This window comes from Lepisma saccharinum, chromosome 1 (assembly GCF_977018435.1).
Source record: "Lepisma saccharinum chromosome 1, izLepSacc3.1, whole genome shotgun sequence".
Lineage (NCBI taxonomy): Eukaryota > Metazoa > Arthropoda > Insecta > Zygentoma > Lepismatidae > Lepisma > Lepisma saccharinum.
The window spans coordinates 72,852,362-72,871,884 of NC_139229.1; positions in this window are offsets into that span (position 1 = coordinate 72,852,362).

Genomic DNA, 19,523 nt, shown 5'->3' on the forward strand with positions numbered 1-19,523 from the left:
TCAGGCACGGAGGCCGCCACGTATCGTTGTTGTTGCTTGTACGTACCTTGCCTTCGAAAGCAACTTGCACACTCAGAATACCGATAATAAAAATTACTAAATGTTTATTATATGTTGCAACATGGCAGAGGCGCAACCACGATTTTTTGTCTAGGGAGGCAAGTACCAGGATAAACGTAACAATAATAATATTAATAATAATATTAATAATAATTATTATTATTATAACATTATTTTTATTAGCAGTAGTGGTGTCAAAGACGTTATTATCCTTGTAATTTACGCAAAAGAGGGGTAGAAGTCGATGCTAATGCATTTGTGTCCGAACAAACGATTTGAATTATTTTTTCAACACGTTCAATTTCACATTAATAATGGAAAACAAACACACAAACTATTTTTGAAAGACAGAAAATGCATGATAAATGCATTCCGAATTTCATTTTTTTATACATTAACGTGTATAATATTAATGCACGTTATATGCAACATACAGCGACGTAAAATAAAAAATACATATGCAACGTACCAATACTAAATTGTGTACGTATTCAAAGTTTATTTAATACATATATACACAACATATATTATTTAAATACATTACACAATCAATTCATCCACCTCATAATAAACCAACAGCAAACATTATATAAATTGTCTCTGAAATGTGCACGCTCCCTTTCCTCAAAACAATTGTTTATGCATTTAAGGGAAGCCTTTCTTCTCCCTCTGGTAAAGTATAATGAAATCAATATTGATTTAATAGGGTGCAAATAATTTAACGGGGCTGCATGGCATTCTCTCCTTTCCAACTTTTCTCATTTACATCGTTCGGCGCCCAGGGCCGACTCCCCTAGCTACGGCTATGAACTTCATAAGAGTAAGAAAATCAAGTAGCGAAGCGAGCAAGAACATTTTCCAAAATAATTTTTCATTATACATAAAATTTGAAATTTGGGGCGGTAATTGCCCCCTGCAGGTACCCTTGGTCGTTAATGTTTGCCCCTCTTGCCCCCCCTAGAACTCATATCCATCCAAGGTTGGGGGCAATGCCCCCTCCCTGTTGTTGCGCCACTACAACAATGCACATACCTACAAATTACCTCGGAAGCTTACACACTTCTGGACAGTCACATCTGTCCATGAATTGTGGATGTAGATGAAAGATAAATAATCTACTGTTGTTTTTCTACGCAAACTTTCAAAAACATGATATTTTGGGAGCGCCAGGAGAGTGTAAACTGGCGCGCGCCCTGTTTTAACCCCCGCACCTCTCTCAAAAGTAATAATAAATATGTCTACTAAAGGAATTCACAGAGTACATATTGTGATGTATTTAGATTTGTGGCCAGACTGATAGTCTAGCCATTATTTTATAATTAGTAACTCGTCTAAATGTTTCGAAAATTGAGTCAGGAGCGGCCTTCCTCAATTAAACGTAGCAGCAACTATACGAGTAGGTTTACTTAATTGTTATTCACAAATTATCTTTATTCGTCTTTTATATTATACAGCTTCCTATAAAATTAGTTAGGAATTATATATATGTATTTTTAGTTTGCTATTGTTTCGTTTCACATTTTTCATTTTGGGTACCTTCTAAATCTTGAAACAGCACAGTATTTATATACGTAGGGTACTGTAATCGTCAAAGGTAGAGATCGGAAAACATTCTCCTGTATTCCAAATAACAGATAATAAAGAACTTGAATTTTACATATATCACAAAATAATCATAATACTTGTGATTGACTTGAAGAAGTCAAAACAGTGAGATGTTTGTGAATTTCAACTACTGAAATTTTCAAAAAATATAACAACCAAGTGTAATTGTTCTTTTATGTAACTGTCTGTATCTTCATTCTTCCAATTCTTTCTATTTTTATTATTTACCTGTAATTAGTCTTTAGAGCGCCACCTGCTATCTCTCTTTGCATTAAACAAAACAAAAGATTTCCCATTCTAACATTTTGGAAGAAATAGCCGCGGAACCTTAAACGCATAATAGGAAAATATTAAAATATTAAAATGCAACTGTGAATGAATAACCCAAAAGTAAAGCAAATAGCAAAAAAAAAAATCGAAACTGAAAGGAAATTGAATACTGACTTAGCTTTTCCACTGCAGAAATGACAAGGCCCTTCTTGTCAGCTCACACCTCCATCACAACTTCCATTGGTGCAATAGTTGATAACATATCCGCCAGATGTCACCTCTTACCAGAATCATCGTTACCCAACCCATCCCATAATACCCGCACTTCCTCTATATATTTCCGGAAGATAGTCAAACATGAACCTGTTCTTGCGCAGACATCTGCATGATTGGAGGGTTAAGGAGGCAGCGACATCTCGGAGAGCAGTGACGCAAACTTAAATGGGCCTGTGGGGCCCGAGCCCACGCAATAATCTTGCCTGTTGTTACATTTTATTTTCGAAATAAAGTCCCCGCACTTAAGAAAACAAAAGTTTTTATCATTATACATTTAAATAATTCTTATAACTTAAATACTGGCTGAGTGTGATCAAAATATTTGATAATAACTTTTTACATCTCCAATATGATACTTTACAGTGTTCTACATTACTTAAATTACTAGTGGTCACACTTCATTAGGCAAGTAAGGGAAGATAATTGGTTATAAAAAGGATGAGAATTGATAGGCACTGAAATATCTCAAAATAAGCAGGCAAAAAAACAAACGAAAAGTACAAAACAGGCACTAAAAATGATTAATATCGACAGACTTTTCGTCTATTTCCCGGACTAGGCACTGAAAACGCAGTTATCTTTGAAATAAGAGCTTACGACTACAATAGGCTAAAACAGCCACATTAAAATTCATACATGCCTCTCAGAAGTGACATGAAACCGGGTTTTAAAAGTATAATGCGTTTATCTGTGGTACAGTCACGGACACTTCTGGATTGTAACAGTCCCAGAGACTTTCGATGGGATCATTACAATCCAGAAGTGTCCATGACTGTACAAGTCTACATTTTTTGACCAATAAATAAAACAAAGGTGTCCTTTTAGTGTAAATCATCAAATCTTCGAATTCAGCCCACCCAATGCTTTCTTTTAAAGGTTGCCGTCCCTGTAGACGAACAAAACTCAAACCAATGAAGATTCCGCGAGTCTTTACGTCACGGAGCATCGATTTGTCCACGGGCACGAGATTGCTTGTTCGCCGAGGACCTGCATTTGCGGCCGGAGTCTCGATGTGAAAATTTGCGACACATGGGTCCCGCGATTACGAACGCACAAAGACCCACTCTGCAGTTAATGGGAAATCCATCGTAATCAAATGGACCGGTAATTGGGAAAGTTCGGGAAGTTGGATGTGCAGGAGGTCTCGTATCGTGGCAAATGCTTTCGGTGTTAAGCTATCCCCATTGCGACTCTTAATAAGCGTAATTTTAGAACAAAGAGGCTCGTGATTGAAGGAATGATTTTATTTATGGGTGCGGTGATTTTCCTTCGATACAGTGTGGAAACATAAGTCTTTTGATGTTGAAAGTAAAGGCTGGAAATTTCACTGCAAAGGTCCTGTGAGAATCTAAGTGGGATAAAAATAAGTACAAGCCTCTTACTGAGCAGTAAACTTGAGAAGGAACGTTTTCTGATTTTACCCTAATCTCTTCTACATTCGAAATTACCAGGAAAACGAAATGAAAGGGGGACAATTTACCCTTCTCGTCCACCAACGATTTCATTTTCTTTCCCCTTATTTTCTTTTGCCTGCTTTTATGGTATTCGTTGTGTAGCTACTTCTTTCATTTCTCCCATTCTATCTAAGAACTTCAATTCTCTCTTCACGTTTAGTCACGTTACAAATATTTCAATTTCCTACTAGTTCTTATTATTTCGCTTCTGTATTACTTTACTACAATATTTCTCTCTCTCGCTCGTTTAGTAACTCAACATTTCAATCTTCCATCACTTCCTTATTCTTTCGACATTTCCATCTTCCATTATTTTGTTATTCCTCGACTTTCCACCATTTTCATATTTCCTCGACATTTGTTTTCCATTGTTTCCTTATTCTCAAACATTTCCATTTTCCATCACTTTCTCATTCCCCAACATTTCAATCGGTAACAGTTCGTTATATCGGATACACATTAAAATCGGATATTTTGTGTTTCGCATGGTTCGTAATTACCAATTGTGTATTGCGGAACATGGTTCAAGGTGCCATTATGCTTTTTACACGAAAACAAATACAATTTTCCACATAGAAAGTATTTTTTGTTATTCTTTTTTTCGCTTCCGTAACACACAATATGGCGGGCAGAGGTTGACTACCGTTGTAGGATTGCAGTGTTTCCAACTTTCTTCATCGAAAAATAACTACTATCGTGTTCGTCACGTGTGCAAATTGTACATTATGCACGGTAGCTGACAAATAGCCCCACAAACCATTCACGTATAGCCCCACGAACCATTTCCGATAAGGTTAGGTTAGGTTTGGCAAGCATAGTTAAAAAAAGAGAGGTTGGAAACACTGATAGGAGGTTACGTCATCAAACGTATGAGGCATCCGGTTCACGTAGAGAAAGCAAAGGCACGTCGGTGAGATATTTCTCTTGAAAAATACACGATTTCCCGGTCAAATAGATTCCACGATGAAAGAAAATACCTCGACGAACGTTGGAAACCTTAGAGAGACTCATTTCCGTAAGTAGTTTCTTCTGTAAAAATGAAGAAATGTGTTTCCGATATAACGAACTGTTGCCTTTCAATCTTCTATCACTTTCTTATTCCTTTGACATTTCTATCTTCCATCATTTCGTTATTCCTCGACATTTCCATCTTCCACCATTTTAATTTTTTCTCGACATTTCGATATTGCATCATTTTCATATTTCCTCGACATTTCCATCTTTCACCACTTCCTTATTTCCTTGACATTTCATTCTTCCACAATTTCCTTATTGCTCGACGTATCCATCTTCCACCACTTTCTTACTTCCTAGAGATTTTCATCTTCCAATGCATCCTCATTTCTTCTACATTTCCATCTTTCATAATTTCCTTATTCTCAAACATTTCCATCTTCTATCACTTTCTTATTCCCTCGACATTTGCATCTTCCGCCACATCCTTAATTCCTCGACATTTCCATTTTCCACCATTTCCTTATTGCTCGACATATCCGTCTTCCACCACTTCCTTACTTCCTCGACATTTCCGTCTTCCAATGCATCCTCATTTCTTATGCATTTCCGTCTTCCACTAATTTCTTATTTCCTAACATTTCTCTGCCCTCCTTCCTACCGCATAAAATTGAAGTCTTAAAAACCCATAAGTTTTACCAAGAATAATAATAAATAAAAGTCTTACTTGCATGGCTTCTTGGCAAAAGTCTTTTCTTTTGTAATACGTTTTTAATCAACTCGAAACCGTAGTATAAAGAATCACGAACATTTACCCCTCTCTAATATAGTTTCTCCATTTGGAACTACCTTCTCCTTGCCTTATTCAAAAATCTAATCTAGAAAATACCCTCCTTCAATACATTCATTCCATGCAAGTTAAAGAAATGACATTTTGGTATGAAATGAAATGCTGAATATTAATGTCACCGTGTTTATATGTAAGAAGCAACTGTGGATTTAAGACTACCAGACGTCTAGATTGAGTCGGGATTGTACTCTTCTTAATACTTGACGGGTATTTTTTCCGAATGAAATCGAATGTATGTGAAAATGCATATATTCAGAATGTCTTTTGTTAGGAATCACCGCTCATATGTATTATTAAATTATTTCTTATTTTGATTAGTTCCAAGGTGTGTTCAGGGTGGCCAATGAAATGGAATGGTTTATGCAGGTTCTAACATGTCTCCTCTCGATTTAGTAGTCTGCTTCTGTGCGATGAACAAGCTTCTACTGTGGTGCTTTAGAAATTTGCAATTTACATATGCAGTTTTCTTATTTGATGTAATATGAGTTCCACGTATGTTTTTATTTTTAAATTATTTAATTAGAATGCCCATGAAATAGACGAAAGAACTTTTTCAATTAAAACGAAAAGTTTCTATGCCGTTTGTAAGTTTATTTGTATAGGAGAGCATGGGAGGTAGTGTCTTAATTCAAAAGATCAAGTCACACTCTGTCGCCCTCAATCTCTGTGTGATTTATCTCTCTCTCTCTCATATTTCTCTCTGCCTCTTTTCCCTCTCTGTGCTTTCTTTCTCCTCCTTTCTGTTCTCTATCTTTACCCCTTTCTCTCTGTCCTCTTTTCTTCCCCTATCTCTCTCTTCCCCTTCTCATTGTGCTCTTTTCCTCTCTTTTGTGCTCTCTCTCTCCCCTTTCTCTTTCTCTCTATGCTCTCTTCCTATATTCAGCCTCTCTCTCTTATCTCTTTCTCTTCCTTTATGCTCTTATTGTCTCCCCTTTCTGTGCTCTTCTATTTCCTTCCCTCCTCTCTCTCCATCCCATCTCAGCATTTTAGGATCCAGCTTCGAGTCATGATCTGCAATGGGTGTTTGTGATTCTCAGCTTTACAATTTCATAATCTAATTATCATTTATCCTCGCTGTCGCAATTAACTGAAGAAACAGCAGAGCAAAATAATAATAATCTAGATACAAAATTTCCATCACGTAATATACCCTACGGTATGTGGGATCGAACCCTTGGGTGATGTAGCTCACTGATCATTCATCCTCTATTCTGAAGCAACTCGCAACTCATGATTAGCTTGATGGTGAGGTGCGACAGGTAATAACTATACACTTGATGGCAAAACACAACACTTGAATATAAACCCCTACAGACTGGATCAGCATGGTGAAAGAAAATACATGTGTCTCACTCTGGAAGTGCTCCCCCGAGGTGTCGAACGAGGTGAAGCGAGGTGTCCCTTTGTAGGGCAAGTCTGGAAGCCCAGACTTCACTCTCTTTCTCCTACACTTTTAGCTCGTACTTCTGCACCTTCTGTTTGACTGACTTAACTGACCACTGACCTCTCTCTCCCCAGACATTTATTCCGATCGATTCTACTAAACAAATGCCGAATCAGTCCTGTAGTATCTTCCTTTATTGCGCGTGTTTACATCTGTCTGCAACGATAGCTATCAAAGAAGCTCGGCAATGTCTGACAAGACATTCATTCCTTAGATGGTTCTAGCAATTTCCTGATTGGAAAGGTGATAGCTAAATGTCTGGGATCGTAGAGTTCGTTGTACGTTACATTTCGAAAATTCTACAGATTGTTACGATATACCATAACTTACTAAAATCATCTATCAATGTAAGTTCTGGGTGGCCAGAATTAAAGTTACCCAACTCAGAGCCCTCTGTAGCCTGTTTGAGGCATCGCAGAACTCTGAAATTTGGTGAATACACTATGCAGACCATGGGGAACAGGATGGCGATAAAAAAGGAAATAGTTCAATTTTCCGCCACCAGGTTGAAATGTGGCGCTGTACTTCCATGATGGGTTGTAAAACACCTGACTTATGTTTTTCAATATTCATTATTACAGCGCCACATTTCAACCTGGTGGAGGAAAATTGAACTATTTTTATCGCCATCCTATTCCCCATGGTCTGCATAGTGTATTCACCAAATTTCAGAGTTCTGCGATGCCTCAAACAGGCTACAGAGGGCTCTGAGTTGGGTAACTTTAATTCTGGCCACCCGGTATATATTTGTTCCCACTAGAAGATTCAATGTCCATCGAACCACATATATCTGAATGAACAATATCTAATAATTCCTTTCATTTTTCAGTTTTCAATTTTGGAAAATGGTTTACGAGGAAATTTTACCTTGAATACATTCCTCACAAATTTTAGTTACATTACATGCATGAATATCAACACCTTTAACTAAATTTCCTTTACCAAGATTTTAAACAATTGTTGCATCTCTGTGTCCTAACTTATGATGCCAAAGATGTATACTATTTCAAACGTAGAATCTGTAAATCAATTGCACAAGGTAAGTCATGAAAATGAAAGAAAATGTATTCAACTTATATAAATTATTTGTCAGATCTGCTGATGCAACATCTTTTCCATCTTTAATAATGGTGCATGCGTTATTGTGAAATTCAACATTTAAATATCCCTTTCAGTAAAACACTTCACCGTAAGTAAACTACCATGCAATTCAGGTACATACAACACAGATTTTACTAATACATCCTGTATAGCTCTATCATTTTTACATTGTTATACCTTCTCTAATTCCTTGTGATTTAAACAACTGCCATCTGCAAGATATATTTTATTTGTTATTCTTGGATTAAATGTTGTAAAAAAAATCCTTGTCACTGGTCATATGACATGTGGCTGCTGAATCAGTGTACAGCGTCTCTCAAAAGTCTTAGGACAACGACATTTTATAATAGGCAACCCAATTTACAAAAGGCGTTTGTGGGTTGCGTATAGAGTTAAGATCAACTTCAGAGTTGCCACATTCATACAGTTATTTATGAATTAAACGAAACGAATGAAACCAAGAATTATGTACTTAAAAATAGAAAGAAATTCAGTATTTTATCGCAAATGACAAAATATTTTATGAAAAACAAAGTTCCTCTACTTGAAGAAAATCGATTTTTCACTACTTTATCGTTGATGAGTCTATACAAAAGAAAAAAGAAAGGAGAGAAGAGGAGAAGAGGCAAAAGAAAAATATAAAACCAGCGGAGAGAAGTAAAGATAGGATACAATTGGAGAGAATAAGAAATGAGAGGAAAGTAAAAAAAAAAATATGCGAGAGAGAGAGATAGGGAGAAAAGAGGGGAAGAAATGGGGAAAGGAGAGGAGGAGAAGAGGATACGAGAGGAAGGGAGTGGAGAATAGGGTAAAAGAGACGAAAAGAAAATTGTGCAGTGGAGTTTGGAATTGAAGACAGAAGAGGAGATGATTGGAGTGGTTAAGAGCGGGGTGGAGACAAGAGGCGAGAATAAGAAGCAATGTGAGATAGAAGCAGAGAAGGAGGAAAGAGAATAGGGAGAGGGGAAGAAGACATGAGAGGGGACAGGAGAGGGGAGAGATGTAGTTGCAGAAAATACCGTCCGAGCATCAAGAATTGATGCATTGATCAAATTATCAGCACGAAACAATCAAACACATTTTAAAATTGCGATGTAATACATTCTCAGGGCGAAGCGTTTCTTGGCTGAGTTCAGAGCAAGATAAGATCTTCAGCGTGAGATTTTCGATTTTACCTGCGATTACATCACTAAAAACACTAATGTAATTTTCATATTTATAAGAAGTTTCCGAATATTTTCCTCTCCTCAGTTCGTTGAAATGGAGATTTTTTCCTTTAATATTTCACAGTTACTACCAAACGGAACCATACTATTTCACACGGCGTGGACAATGAACACAATGGGATATATCTAAAACTTACGAAAAGTTTCTGCCACAGGAGGGGTTTGAACCTACGACAATTAGGTTGACAATCCTGAATGCTAACTGGTAACCACCACCCTACAAACTTTCATTACTTCCATTAATACTTAAAAGAGAAAAAATGAGCTGGCCAATGTCAAATGTATATGCAACTCACCGACTCCCTACGTGTATTGTGTAAAGAATACTTAATTGTAACAAAGAAAACTAAAATAGTATGAATTGACGGAAACATTGAATGTAAATTTGCACATGGTGAAAACTATTCAGTCGATATTTGCCCAGGTAGCCTTGCATTGAACTTGAGTGGAGAAGGCGGTGTTGTGTGTTCAATTTCCACAAATAGAAATTATTGATTCATTATTTGTTTTCATTATATTTCAATACATATACAATTATCATCAGAATATCATAATCTCAAGATCTTCTAACCTTTATTTTCCAAATAAAAATGCCCTTCTTAACGTGTATCAACTCATTTATTTGTTCATTCTTGAGGAAATTTCAGATGCAAAACACTGTGGCTATATTACATTTCACGTGTGTGAAGAAAATTCACCCAGAACTCCAGGTCTGCAGACACCCTATATAATAAGAGTGCACATGAATAGATCCAAGAAGCATGGAGCTGAATCTAACTAACAAGACATGCTATGTTTTCCCTCTCTTGGTTGCCATCTCTCCAAGGCAACATCGCAGAATCTTGTTCATTACACAGAAGCAGGCGAGCGCAAAAGGAAGACATGTTAGAACCTGCACGAACCATCCACTTTCATAAGCCAAGAGCGAGTCTCTTCGAAGCGTCACCTGTGTATTCATATAGAGTGCCTTATCCCAAAGCAAAGGAAGAAGGTAATATTGCTTGGAAGCAAGTTCGATCCTGCTTCCGTATTTTCCCCACGGTTCCTTGCACCGCTTTTATCCTGCTCGAATTCCGGAGTTGAATCTTCTGTTGCCGCCATAGCGGAAGGAGAGCAATGTTGCCACATGAAGGGAAATTTCACTTTCTGCATGGAAAATTGCCCTCCTTGGAGGGAAATTTCCCTTTATTTTATGGTAAATTCCCCTCCTTGGAGGGAAATTTCCCCTATCTGTATGGAAAATGCCCCCTTTGAGGGAAATTTCCCCTTTTGCATGGAAAATTTCCTCCTTTCCTGGTAATATTCCTCTGTAGGAAAATTACCCTCTTTGCATTTTAAATTCCCTATTTGCAGAAAAATTTCCCTTTTGTAAAGAAATTCGGAACTAATTTTAAACGAAAATGGAAATTTAAAGTCACCAGAATCAATATTAGTACAGATTGGATTAGGTTGCAGTTTCACACCCATATTTTTGTGCTGTTAGTTCTACTCCTTTGAGTATTAGCCTATATGTGTATTTACATTCCTATTTTGTTTATTTTACGCCGCTTTTTTACATCTTCGATTATAGTGACGATAAGGATGAATGCTGAACTTATGAGATGGGTAATGGCACAAAGACAAATGCACATTCATACCTGATCTCGTTACAACCTGAAACATCTGTCCCATGTGATTCTTTAACGTTTTCACATGTGAAATATGGGCCAATGAAACCCTATTAATTATTATTATCTTTATTGTGATTTTTTATTTAAGGGAAAAATCGGGAGAAAGGGAAATTTTGCGCTTGATAAAGGTAAATTGTGCTCCTAGATCGTAGCAACACTGCGGGAGAGGAGAGACATTTGAATAGAAGGGATTGGAGAGACGTTCAATGAAGATAATATGCCAGTACGGCAGGAAACGCCAATTTCAATTTCCAAAGGGTCGAGGAAGTATTCGCAACACTGGCTGTCGCATTCTGGTTTCATGAGGTCGAAGGCCGATCTCTGTGGTGTGGTCATTAGTGAAGTCAAGGGACACGAAGTTCGAGCCTCTGATCAGTGGCGGCTGATTTGCTTACCCTCTATTGTAAGATAAATGGGAGGAGATGGAGTAGCTAGATATAGAGAGGAAAAACAGGTTGAGTGACGTATGTGGTGAAGAGAAGGAGAGAACAATGGAAAGGAAGAGAATGTGAGAAGGCGAAAGGGTTGGGAGGGAGAAGAAATGGCGAGAGAAGGAAAACAAGGAGGAGAAGAGAGAAGAAAGGTAGAGAAAGGGGATAAATAGAGGGTAAGAGTAAGAAAAGATGGAGTTAAAGGAAGATAGAAGGATGGAAAAAGGGGATGAAGGGAGTAATAGAGGGAGAAGAAGAAAGATGGAGAAGGGAGAGGGGGAAATAAGAGAGTGTGAGAATAGAAAAGATAAAGAGGATGGATAAGAGAAGAGCGGATAAAGATGGATAAATGAAAGGTAGAGAGAAATAGTGAGAGGAGAAAGCTAGCAACGAAGGAGAAGAGAGATGGTTGGAGAAAGGAGAAGGAGTGTGAAATGAAATGGAGGGAGAAAGAGAAAGATGGAGTGGAATGGGAAGAGGAGAAAGATGGAGAAAAGAGAGGGAGGAGAAAATAGAGAGTGAGAGAAGGAAAAGAAGAAGTGAAAAGAGAGGACGAAAGTTGGAGAAAAAGGAGGGGAAAGAAATAGAGAGCGTGGGAAGGGAAAAGATGGAGGGGAAGTAGAAGAGAGAAGTGTGGACAAAGGGAGTGAGGGAGAAAGACAGAAAGAGAAGGACAAAGATGGAGGAATTGGGAAATGGAGAAAGATGGGTAAAATAGTGCAGGGAGAAATAGTCCGAGAGAGGGAAAAATGTGGAAGGAAAGGAGAAGAGAGATGGAAAGGGGTTGGAGAAAGGAAGAGATAGAGGGTAAAATAAGGAGAAAATGTTTAGGAGAAGGATAAGAGAGGAGAAATGGGAAGAGGAGAAAAGTAGAGCGCGAGAGAAGAATAAAGATGAGGAGGGGTAGGTGAAGAAAAGATAACGTGTGGAGAGAGAAAGGATAGAGTGATAGAGGGTGAGAAAGGAAGATGGAAGAAAATGTGAAGAGAGGTGAAATAGAGATACGAGAAAGACGGAAAAGGGGTGAGACAGGGCTAGAGGAGAAAGATGGAGAAAGGGAGACAGAGGGCGAGAGGAAAAAGATTGAGAGAGGGATAGAGACAGCGAACATGGAAGGTGAGGTGGAAAGGAGAATGAAGAAGAAAAAAAGAGACACAAGCGTAAGTTGTTTCTGAATTGAAAAATAAAGGAAAACCGTTGTTACTCAGAGAAACTTTTCCCCCAGATGACACAATTTATAAATCTCGGCAGATCCCCCCACCCCCTCTTCACCCCCGCCATGCCTCCACGCGTAGGAAGTTGAAACATATTTACAACTGGGACGCTGCTGGAATGGTGTGGTTAATTTTAGATTCCGCAGGGAAAAAGAGAGAAATACTTCGTTGCAAACAAGAAATGACAAAAAAGCAAGAATCAACATTTCTTCTTCCAAAGTCGGCAGGACTTGTACTTTGACAATGGAGATTTGGTATTTCTGCTACTGCATCCAAAAGCAGCTCCGACATTTCGTTAGGTGTTTGTAGGTGAACTCAGAACCCACCATAACGATGGCAGAATTGAACCACAGCTGAGTCCTATGGAAATTGGAGTTGTCTTATTAATGTGCTTTCCAAAGAGAAAATTGACTACTGTGTCCTACCTTCTCGCGAGATCATAACACATCCAGTGATCTGGATTGATTTAGCGTCGCTCTTCGGCCACTTTTTTGATAATCGCGACGGCGATGATGAAAATTGATGAAGGGACTCTCACAAGGAACACCCATGCCGAGGCAGGGATTCAATCCCGGGACCCATGGCGTCATATCCACAGATCTCGAGGAATATAACATGAATGTAGGAATACTGTTCCAGGATCCAGCCTATTTCTACATGGAAATTGTAGTCCAGATAGTTTTAGGGTAGTTTTTACTCTGATTAGAGTTTCTTGAACAATACGATACTTACTTAATGTTTTGTATCCGCAAAATGATCGGAAAACTATTGAAATAAAGTTTGGATTTACTGACTTTGAAATGCTCTATTTTTGTCTCCAAATTGGATGTTTTACACCAGAACTAATCAGACGGTTAAATTTCTTTCAAGAGTTCGTTATGTTCTGTAATATGTACTATAAAATGCTTAATAGACTACTTGGAAGTAAAACTGGATGGCTTTCTTCAGATTCTTCAACCCCTGAAACCTAGAATTTGACTCTGAAGTCGACTTTTATGATCCAACACTACCTATAAATAAGTTAATCTAAAAAAAAAAACAAAAAAAAACGTACGTGCCCTTTGCCTCATACAACGGTCCCATTACTTTTTTCGTGTTTGCGTCGGTTTTCTTCTACTATCGCCTAATCGCAACGATGAAGGAAAAATGATTGGATAAAATTAGCTCTTTGAGGGGCAACTCTTCAAAATTGTTGATTGATATAAATTGTATGTTTTTTCTGTGATATTCCATCTATTGAAACATGAAAATTTTGACACGTGTGGTTTCGCCAGAAATTGGTGGTACGAATTTCTAACCACCGCCATTCAAAGGGTCAATGAAGGAACATTAGGAAATCGTTACTCGAACCCAAAACCTTGCTGTGGGGAGTACGTGATCCAACCGCTCAAAGCAACGAGTGAGATTTTGCTAGGCTAGTCGAGACTGGACCGACAGTTTAAAGTGGATTCGGAACTACTGTGCCTCCACCGGGGTTCGAACACGGGAACCCTTGATTACAAGATGAGGACGTTACCACTACGCCATGGTGGAGGCCCCAACCACGCAACCAAAGCGCAATGTACCCAGCTACTATGGAAACTGCTAGACTTACAAACATAAAGTTTTCCAAACTGAAAGACCGAATGCATCAGATCCAATAAGGAGATGTAAATTATATCGATAACAACTGAGCAGTTTTTTCCGCCTGTAACCATGGCGACCAGAGTAGGATCGGGAGTTGGGGGGGAAGAGTATAAAATTCCGGAGACAGGATGCATGAAATGTATTACCTGAAATTAAAAACGCTTGTAGGGGGGGAAGAGAGGGAACGCATCGCAGGAGTGGGGATAGGGTATGATAAGCGTATTTGAAATGGACAAAGGGGGGCAGGTAAAAAAAAAACATACCTGCTCTAATTTTATTGGATGACAATTCGTGCGCGAGACTGCCCCGGAAAGGATTAACGGAATCAATTCATAATGGAGACGATTTCCGACAAAACCTTTGTTTACGGGTAGGTGCAGGAAAGTGAAAGTGCTCCCTCCTCGTTTACTTTTCAAACAAGCATGTAAGGTAGGTTGGGTAGTTTTATATGTATATATTTCCTTGTATGTACCTAGCAGAGTGTCACGGTGTATGTTCTGATCTTAAAGGAAGTGCTCGAAACACAACTTGTCTTGTTAGGGTAAGTTCCTCTAAGAGCGCGCGGCCTCTGAGAGTACTCATCTTGATTTTTGAAGGTTGGCAGCATTGCAGGACGCTGCAATTTAGTCATCAGAAGGCTTCAAAAGTTGACTGTGTACACGTCGTACCTGGTGGATATTGTGGTGTTTGCCGTCAAGTTATCGGTAAATTTCTGCATTTTGCCTCTTCACTGTAATATTGAACTCTCATATTTCAAGGGTTATGATCTGGTAATGGTAATAATTTGTTTTAAGAATGGTAATAAGTGTTAGTATACACCACAACGTCGAACATTAGATACATGTGAGAACGACCCCCCTGCATACTACTGTTCCTAGCCGATGAAATCTGAACCTTATCTTGTTCCTTTAAGAGTACGCAGTGCAAGGAGAAGACAGAAAATCAGAAGTTCTCACATCTTCACTGAACAAAAACTCACTTCTGGCTTCAACTTCCGGGAATTTGCAAAAACGGAACGACTGTGACAACTAAACCAGTGCCTTCAAGGAAAATTGTGCGACCCCCTGATGATGCAACTCCATCAACGTCAGCACAAGAAAGATTCTTCTGCCCTGGCTGTGAGGAACAGTATATGGAAGCCATAACTGAAGAATGGGTTCAGTATGTAGGTTGAGTTCAATGGTGGCACGAAGCATGCTCCTTTTATGAGGGAATGGGTGTATTTAAGTGTGACACCTGTTAATGCGTACTCTTGAAGGACCTTGTGCGCACACTTACAGGAACTGTCCTCTAAGAGTGCACAATTACATTTTTTCATAAATGTTTAAAAATAATACAAATTTATTATCACCTGGACCTTTGTTCATATGTATTCATAAGTCAGTGTATCAATGTGTGTCTTAGTGCAAACTGTTCGTTGTTATAATTATTTATTTAGCTTCTGTGAGGCTGCAAAGTTAAGTGCGTACTCTTAAAGGATTTCCCCTTACACCGTGGAAACATGCAAGCTAACGAGCCTCTAGCGGCTGAACCAAGAACAGTAGAATCCAGGGCGGTTACTTTTACCTAGTTCGTTATTGACAATACATTAAAATAACTTACCTCATAACATTGTATTTTGAAAGATTTAAACAACAATGTTGTAATTCTTTACTTTTTAATCGATTTGAAATTTGCCAGACACAGACAGTTAGGTTGAAATTTAAAAATGGGCCGTTCATTTATTCGTTATAATGTCCATAGACAAACATCGTAATGTGCGAAGTTTGACTGACAGTGCCAAACACACCTGACCTACCTGTATCCAGCAGCCTGATAACCGTGCTTTGAAGGATAAATGTTTAGCAATAAGATGTTTGAAATATGTGTAACTTAACGAGAGGCGGGGGGGCGGGGGCTAATGAAGAGAGGGAAATTCCCAAATTTGTGTCTACGACAACTGCCGTAAATTTGAATGTGCGAGTTTCAAATTGTCATCTATGACTTAGGATTAATACTAACAAATGAAAATGATATTAAAGAGGAAACAAAAAGCAGGCTTAATTCAGGAAATGCATGTTACTTTTCTCGTCATAAACTTTTGTCTTCTCGTTTAATATCTAAGAAAGGAAAAGTTAAAATATACAAAACAGTAATTTTGCCTGTAATATTATATGGATGCGAAACTTGGTCCCTTACATTGAAAGAGGAACATAAATTGAGAGTATTTGAAAATAAGATCCTCAGGAAAATATTTGGACCTGAAAGGGATGAGGAGACAGGTGAGTGGAGAAGGTTACATAATTTAGAAGTACATAATTTGTATTCATGTCCAGATATTATTAGAATAATTAAATCAAGAAGACTTAGGTGGGCAGGCCATGTGGCACGAATGGGACAGGGTGGAGGAGTTTACAGGATTCTTGTTGGGAAACCTGATGGTAAGAGACCAGTAGGAAGACCAAGACGAAGATGGATGGATAATGTTGAGATGGACCTAAAGGATATTGGTAGGGATGGAAACCAGTATACAGATCTTGCTCAGGATAGGGACAGATGGAAGGCATGTGTTGCTGCAGCCATGAACCTTCCGGTTTAAGAAGGCTAGAGAGTTAGTTAGTTTATATATATATATCGAAATCAGTCAACGCATTGAAGATGTAGGACGAAAATAGGTTTTCCTTATTTGAATGTGAAGTCGAAGTTATACCGCGTGAGGCACCTAAAAGTACCACCTGAAATAGCGAAGAAACCAGAAACAGTAGCGATGTGAGGTTTGCGGGAAACAATAATATCAAATGGGGCTCGTAAATCGGAGGTATGGGGTGGGTCGAAAAATATCGACAAATGGGGCATCTGGAGCAAAGTCATATTTTTTTAAATGGAACGATATACAATAACATGCATAATATAAAAGAGCACACGCAGAGAAACACAACGCCGTTGGTCTCATGCATCTACTGCACATAGGAACGAAGATATGACCATGTGAAAATATGTAAACAAACTAACAAGTGGCCCACTTGACCGTCAGTACCACGGCATGTACAAGTATGAGATGTCGGAAGCCATTGGACAAGATGAAGACAGAACGTGTTAAAGGAAGAAAAAATACAGTAGACATCGTCAGCACCATGTATTTGACAGTGTTACAGCATAATGAAAATGACCATGACAGTATGTCGAAGAACCCCTGCGTAAGAAGCGAAAACCTGTCAAAGTGTGTGTTCAAATTGGTGGCCGTCAGCTGCGATACAGGCAACGAGGCGCCCACGCAAAGATCGTTGCACAGAATGTAGCATCTCGTAGGGAATGTCCCTACAGGCCGCAGTAATGCGGTGTTGCATATCCTCTGGAGTTGTTGGCACATCCCGGTAGACAATGTCCTTCAGCTTTCCCCACAGGAAAAAGTCTAACGGTGTGAAATTTGGGGAACGAGCCGGCCATTTGACAGGCCCTCCACGTCCAATCCAACGATTTGGAAATGTATTTTCCACAAATGCTGTAGCACGTCTTGCACTGTGAGCTGGGCACCCGTCATGTTGGTACCACATTTCCCTCCTTGTCTGTAGTGGTATGTCCTTAGGTTGACATTTCCATGATTGGTAAAAGTTGCATCGTCAGTGAAGAGAATACGTCACAAATCGGGTGTGTCGTGTCGTAACAACCATGTGCAAAACCAAACACGGTCCACAAAATCATTCCCGTGAAGTTCCTGATGGAGGGAGATATGATATGGGTGAAACTTGTGTGTGTGCAGAATGCGCAATACACTTCGCTGACTCATCCCAGCATCCCTGGCAATTTCACGGGAGCTAACGTGCGGATTCACAGCAACAGCGGCGAGAACATTTGTTGCACCTGCCTCACCTGTAGTTGGCTTGTTCCGCACACGTGCTCCTGGTGTTACACTTCCGTTGTCTCTTAATTTAATAAATAACTTACCAAACAGACGTCGAGATGGCTGTCGTCTGTCCGGATATCTCTCCGAGTACACACGGTAGGTTTCTGAGGCATTCTTTCGGCATTCCACATAAATCAGGATCATGTCCGCTTTTTCTATGTTTGTGAACACCATAATCTTCGCTCTTACCACTACGACTGCTTGCTATGAACTAACACGATCTCGTGGACCTGCTATCAAAACTTGCTCTGCGTAAAGGCAGTTCTGTCAGGCACCTGCGAAGTCTTACATGCCGTGGTACTGACGGTCAAGTGGGCCACTTGTTAGTTTGGTTACATATTTTCACATGGCCGTATCTTCGTTCCTATGTGCAGTACATGCATGAGACCAACGACGTTGTGTTTCTCTGCGTGTGCTCTTTTATATTATGCATGTTATTGTATATCGTTCCATTAAAAAAAAATATGACTTTGCTCCAGATGCCCCATTTGTCGATATTTTTCTACCCACTCCATACCTCCGATTTACGAGCCCCATTTGATATTATTGTTTCCCGCAAACCTCACATCGCTACTGTTTCTGGTTTCTTCGCTATTTCACGTGGTACTTTTAGGTGCCTCACGCGGTATATCATAGCATGAAATCTCAAATTTGTTGTAGGCCTATTATTATGCATGGTAAATTGACAGCTATAGCCAACTGCAATAAACATAGCTAGCTATAGATATGAACTTTGCTGATGTGTCTTTATATGTTATAAATGTAAATCCACATTGGTTAAGAGTTAATATCAATTTATTATCTAGTTCCATTATTGATATATGTTTTTCGGTTTATGTCATGAATATAAGACATAACAAACGAGCATTCCAAATTCTCCTAATATTTTCAATTCTCTGAATAGACTACAGAAGAAACGAATGTGCAATAACATTAAGACATCATTTTGGTTACAATTGGATAGTACTTAGTTCTTACGGACGAGCCGAGAGAAGGAGACCATTTTATGCCAAGCGGGTTCGAATCCCGGCCTGGATATGGGTGCTCTTTGTGAATATCACTTCATCAGTTTCATCATATCACTCATCTTCATCTCCGCAATTAGCCAAAAGTGGCAGAAAGCGATGTAAAATAAACCAAATCAGTCAATTAATTTTGGCCACACAAACTGACGTAGTAAAGTTGAGATTTGTATCTGCATATACGTGAAATCGGCAAATCAGTTTCATGAAGGTGCGTTTTTTTAAATCTACAGTTACAAAATTTTGGAAAAATAAACTTCGCGTTGTTGATGAGCGTAACGGATATTGTTATTTTTCCCTACAATTCTGGTCAGAATCATGAAAAACTCTCTTTTCTACAAGCTGCGCAATGTGTTCAATCTTGCCAAGCATGGTCCTACACAATCAAACGCCTACTTCAAACCTTTCGTTGAGGTAACAGTGGGAAAACAAAGTTG